Source organism: Mustela erminea, chromosome 17 (genome assembly GCF_009829155.1).
Source record: "Mustela erminea isolate mMusErm1 chromosome 17, mMusErm1.Pri, whole genome shotgun sequence".
Classification (NCBI taxonomy): Eukaryota; Metazoa; Chordata; class Mammalia; order Carnivora; family Mustelidae; genus Mustela; species Mustela erminea.
In genome coordinates, this window is record NC_045630.1 from 39,983,555 (window position 1) to 39,989,554 (window position 6,000).

Sequence of the window (6,000 nt, forward strand, 5' to 3'; positions counted from 1 at the left end):
ATCAACAGGACCGTGGGTCTTTTGAAAATTGTGAAAATAACTCGGATAGTTTTCACTCAAGTTAATTTTGAGTTCTGTCTGCATGTAGGCTTGAAAGAATAAAAGCTGAGACATCAAGTAACCAAACCAATTTTCCTTCTTTTCTCATTGTGACTTGAGGTTCCTGTGCATTCTCTGTGCAGTGCCAGGGCATCTACTAAAAATAATTTCAGGTCTCAAGGCAAGTTTTTTTTTTTTTTAAACCCAATTTGTCCTTTCATGAAGAGAAATTAGGAGTGTCAGCCGACTTTTAGCAGTCATATTCCTAATGTCAAGAAACAAAGTTTTTCTAAAAAATAGCGTTTTACACTGTTTGCCACATTAGAGTCATATCTTTTGAAATGATTGAAATATGTTTTGATATGAGGCATTTGCAATAATTACATCATCAATACATCAATTTAGCCATTATCTGAGTATGTCCCCCTACTAGCATAGACATAGCTATGTGGACCTCCCCATCGAAATTACATTGTGTTAAAATATGTTACTATTCTAACTCAAGATCATTAAAAAAACAAAAAAACCTTTGGTTATAGTAAAATACCAACACTTACTTTTCGTCATAAAACTACATTCAAATATATTTTATTTTACATATACCCAATCTACACACATGTGCAAGAACACATGATTACTATATCAACTAAGCAAGCAGGAGTATAGGTTTTCACTAAAGTCTTCAGATAAATAATTGAATTAAGGATATTTTAATCTATGAAACAAGAATCTTGACATATCTCTGACATGAGAAATCGTTGGTTGTTTTTGTATATTTACTGTTTGTTCTGCCATTTCAAATAAATCATTACTATTGTGTAAGAAGAATAAACTGTACTATAGTAAATTGTTCTTTCTCCTTTATGCTCTGAAAAACCATTTGTTCTTGAATTGGCGTTACGTAGTTCAACTATTTCAATCAAGTCCATTATCTTCTATTCTTTGAAAGATGCCTTTTTAGTAACCTGTATCCCCAGTGGGCAATGTCATGTTTTGTTTTTAGAAAGTAGGTGAAATTTAAATCCAACAACTACTTGTTCATTTTTTTTTATGTTTGACAAAACAATTATATAATTCATCCTCAGGCAAAAACTCCAGTATATGCTGGAGAAGAACTATTTATGTAAAAATTATGGAGTCAAGCCCAAAAATTTCTCAAAAAAGTTATTTATTAGTTCACACTAGAGTCTTACCCCACAGAATGTCACCTAACTTGTGTAGCTTGTTTTTTCTAAGTACAAAATGTATCTGTTCTTTGAGCTATATGCTTTTCTCAACAAAAGTAACATGAAAGCAAAACAGAACAAAACATTTTTTCTCATTTTAAAACAATCATACAATAAATGCCTCAGTAAAATTAATCTCATTATTTTGTATGTTGGTGTATAAATCGTGCTGTTCACATACATATGTGTTGCAAATCCTTTCAGAATTAATCCTTTTCTAAGTATGCAAGAAAGAAGTATTCAGAGCAAATTGCAAAATTCAAAAAAATAATGTATCAAATACTTGGTATATAAGAACCGGTAAGTATACCTGGCCGTTCTATATTAATGAAGAGTAAATTACAAATCAAAACTTAGTAATGAAGAGACATTATGTATGTACGGTTGCTCTATATTTATGTCTCAGATATGGCAATCTGTTTCCATAAAATTATTAAACTTTGTTCTATTTGAGTTAAGTAAAATAAAACAGTACACTTAAATACACACATTATTAAAAATCTAGACAACTTGATTGGTGGACAACTGTTTAGTGTAACACCCACAAAATAAACTTGAAAATAAATACAAACACTGCACCAGCCCATAAAATTTTAACCCAATTATCCTCTAACCCAGAGCACATGAAATGAGCATTACTTTTAAGTCATTTATATACATTCTTTCTTTAACCAGTAAGTTAAGAGTGAAATTATTTAATGTTTGCAAAAATGTAAGTGCCAAATAAGAATCACCAAGTCATAACACATTTTAGTACTGTAGCATTTTTATCCACATGATTGCAAAATGTTCACTGTTTCTAAATCCTATTCATAGTGTAGAAATACAGCCACCTCTAAAATGTTCAACCAGCATCTTAGTAAGGCTTCCTAGAACCAGAAACTCTGCCTGACTACAGATACCTTGATAAACATGTCCATACTGCCCCATAAACACATCTTCAAGAGAGAGATAGCTACAAATAAAATAGTCCTTTCCTGTGGGTGTTGGTTAATCCCACAAACATGTGAACTTCCTATGGGCACACACCCAACAGACGTTGGAGATTAGGTGATTGCAAATGTTGCCCACAAAGGCAAAATTTTATATGTGATGACATCACCACCAAACCAGGGTTTCTCTGTGATATAATGATATAATTGCCCGGCTGAATGTGTCTCTTGAGTGTGTGTGTGTGTGTGTGTGTGAGAGAGAGAGAGAGAGAGAGAGAGACGGTTAAAGAACAGCTTCATCAGAAACGCTATAACCTTCTGCAAGCTTTGCAAGAATCTTTCCACAGACCTTTGACTTTTTCCAGATTTCACACAGCTTAAGTTCATTCAAAAACGCATTTCCCGCACGAGTAAATTGTGTTTTGTTTCGTTAGCACACTGTTCATCCTAAAATATGCCCCCGATGGGTCTGTCGAGATGAGATTTCTATACCCAATGAGGCATGTGTAGCTGTATGAGATGGTGAGGAGTTGCAGGGTCCCTTGAGCCCTGCTTTTGAACGGAGAAGACGTCTTGGTTTGAAAGGTAATGAAAGGGTTAAAAATTGAGGCTGTCTGGGGTAAAAGAAAGGGGATATTGTTGTCTTTAATCTTTCCGCAGTATGTGTAAGACTTCCATCCCGGATCTGCACATAGCAGTGGAATAGGCTGGGCATGCATTGCGTGCAAGCTCCTTGATTGTAGAGGGGGGAAAAAAACCTGGCTGGAGTCCAGACAGGCTGGAGCTCTGTTGATCATTATGTCTAGCCTTCAGGTGTCTCAGCACACAGTGGGCGGCGGTGGGGGAGGTGTAGATAACATGAGAGCAGACAAAGAAAAAAAAATGGTGTATTTTAAAAAAGATTATGCGAAAATGTGTGTCCAAGTCCTCTTTAAAAAATGAATCCTACCGTCTTGGACTTTTATAATTAGAACACAAGCCCTGCTCTGGCAGATCTCTTTAAGCCATAATTAGTTATGTCTGGAGCCTTTGAATAATTCCTTTCAATAATTGATGGAGTTGATACTCTCTTTTAAAAATAAGGAGGGCAATGTTTTCTTACAAACTCTCTTTTTGTTGGAGGCTTTGTCGTTCAAAATCTTCATCAGTCACAATCACATCGATTTGATTTGCCTTTTAATTTCTTATGAGACTTAGTCTATAACTTTTTAAGAATTTGGATGATTCTAGAAGTAAAGGCATAATGCATTGCTAGGTTAGCCTAGCTCAATGTAAAAAGAAAGCAATAATACAGGATCATTCTTCCCCCATTTGTTTCCAATTATTTTATAAATTAAAAAAAAAATAAAAAACTGGCTTGTATGTCGCTTCTGTTTAAAACTCCATCAAAAAACCTTACCAAGCATGTAAGTTAGATGCTCAGTGTATCTTTTGCCTTCTAGTAAGAAGAAATCCCAAATTCTTTTATTCTTCAAGCATTCTATAAAGAAGCTTCCGCATGCTTCCTCCCCACCCCCACATCCTCACTCCACCCTATTAGGAATTAAAAAAAAAAAAAAAAATCTTTATACATGGAAGGCTGGATCCTGATACAGAAAGCTGTCTTTTCCTTCTATCTTTACACTGACCACTTTACACCCAGTCACCTTGCACTTCTGCTGGGACTTTATTTCACATTTTGTGGACGAAAACACCGAAACCAGCCCCGTTTCTATCATTATGATGAAATGAAAAGTGGTGGTTTAAAAAATAAATAAAAAGAAAGCTCTGGCTTGAAGCCATTGTTCAGAATTTAAGAGCTATTTGCCCCCAAGTGTCTTAGCAGTCTTTCATAGCTAATTATAATAACTGTCAGATGTCTGGAAAGTGTATGGTACCCTGGTCAGTGGAGTCAGCAAAGTTTGTCTTTTATTTTTCTTGGGGACAGATCAGATCTGATTAGACATAAAGAACGAGAAGAAGTGAACTAAGTACCTATGAGTGTGCCTTCATTTTTTTCTTATGAACAAAGCAGCCTACAGGAGCAAGGTTCCGGGGTGCAACCCTCCTGCAGCTACTCTTTGGAATGCCTGACTTTTATTTTTAATTCTTTAACATAACAAAGCATGCAACAATTGTCCCCGAACCATCTTCCTGCCTGCCGGAGACCTTTTCCTACACATTTAAAAGAAGTGCCTTAAAAAAAAAAAAAAAAAAATTTAAAAAAAAAAATCTCCAAATCGTTGATGCTTATGACATAAAACTATTTTCATCGGCACACTTGACGGAAAGAAATGCATACTCACAATTTCAAAACGGCTATTTGTGCTAGCTCCTCGTCCCCGGAGGCAGAGCAGAGGCTTTGGCCAGACTGTCCCTGACGCAGGTGCAGAATCCCCCGTTTTCCTGAAGGAGGGAGATGGGAAAGGGCTTCATAAAGTCACGCGGAACTCAGCCACTTGTGCTCAGGCATCCCTTGCTCCTGTGAAAGCTGTACTATCTGCAGTTCTGAATTGAACTAAATTACAGCCCATGTGAAAGACAGGGGCAGCGAGTCATGTGGGAGATACCCCGCCCTCCGATTGGCCGCCGGGCCAGAGCTCAGACATTCTGCCTTTTCCTCCATTGGTGAATAGTTAAAACTGAAAGCATCGAGAGCCTCCTCTTGAGCTTATTTGTCCTTTATGTGTGGAAGAATGACTGTAGGATTTTACAGTGACAGAATTAGTTAAGAAAGGGACTGAAGTCATCCTTCACGGAGACCAGTGGGAGGAGATTGGAAGCTCGGCTTTTTCAAGATTTTTTTTTTTTTTTTTCCCTTTTGATCCCCCTGCCCTGCAGTTTTGTCTGTGATTTGCCTGGTTTGCCTGTCAGAAAAACGTGTTTGTTTATTTGTTTGTGTTCCCGGTTAACTTTGGAGGTGGCGGAAAGTAAATTATCATCTCATTCCATTGTGGAACTCAATCATGTTTAGAAGCACAAAATCGTTTTTTGGTTTTTGGTTTTTTTGTTTTTTTTTTTTTTTTTTTTTTTCCCAGTGATGAATTCACAGATTTTATTTTGAAAAAGAAGCTTTATTGCAGTTCTCAACTAGCAGGCTAAATTAGTCCATCGTGACACGGAAATAGAATTAACTTTTTTTGAGTAGCTATTCGGTTTTGGAGAAAGCAGAGGGGGGAATAACGCTGGAAAACATGAAAAGGCAACAATGTCAAGGAAATCAAAGAAAGGGCTTTGGTGAAGCAAGGATGAAGAGGAAGTATAATTTCTTCAAAGTCCCTTTTTAATTTGCCTCCTCTGGTAAATGCAAAAATTTCATAAAACTGGCAGCCAGAAGTTATCGTTCAGCTATTTCAGGATGATTTCATTCGCCTGATTCCTAAAAATCTCTGGTGAAGACGTATGATTTAGATGTACAAGTTATCTTAGAGATCATCAAATCCCATGTTTCCAGCATTGAAGATGGGGAAGGTAGACTCTGGTAAATAAGAACTCTATTCGGGCACCTGGGTGGCTCAGTGGGTTAAAGCCATTGCATTCGGCTCAGGTCATGACTCCCAGAGTTCTAGGATCGAGCCCCATATCGGGTTCTTTGCTCGGCAGGGAGCCTGCTTCCTTCTATCTCTCTGCCTACTTGTGATCTGTCAAATAAATAAATAAAATCTTAAAAAAAAAATAAGAACTCTATTCATTTATACTGATCCACAGAGTTATGCAAAAATAAATGAAGGGATTTCTGAGTAGTAGTTTGCTCTTTCTTGTTGTGTACCTGCTAACACCTCGTCAGTCTTGTGTAATTTAATCGTAACAACCCGTAGAGTCCA

The 6,000-nt window shown here is 36.8% G+C and overlaps 1 long non-coding RNA gene across 2 annotated transcripts in view; it reads right to left on the reverse strand.

Annotated features, from left to right (window-relative positions):
* The window catches only part of LOC116576089, a 66,556-nt gene extending 61,831 nt beyond the window's left edge, over positions 1-4,725 (reverse strand). The window contains exon 1 of one of the 2 annotated variants that reach the window (XR_004280045.1): positions 4,483-4,725. This is a non-coding gene — a long non-coding RNA (uncharacterized LOC116576089). The remainder of the gene's footprint in view (positions 1-4,482) is intronic. The other variant, XR_004280044.1, reaches the window with a different exon arrangement.
* Between the last annotated feature and the right edge of the window lie 1,275 nt (positions 4,726-6,000).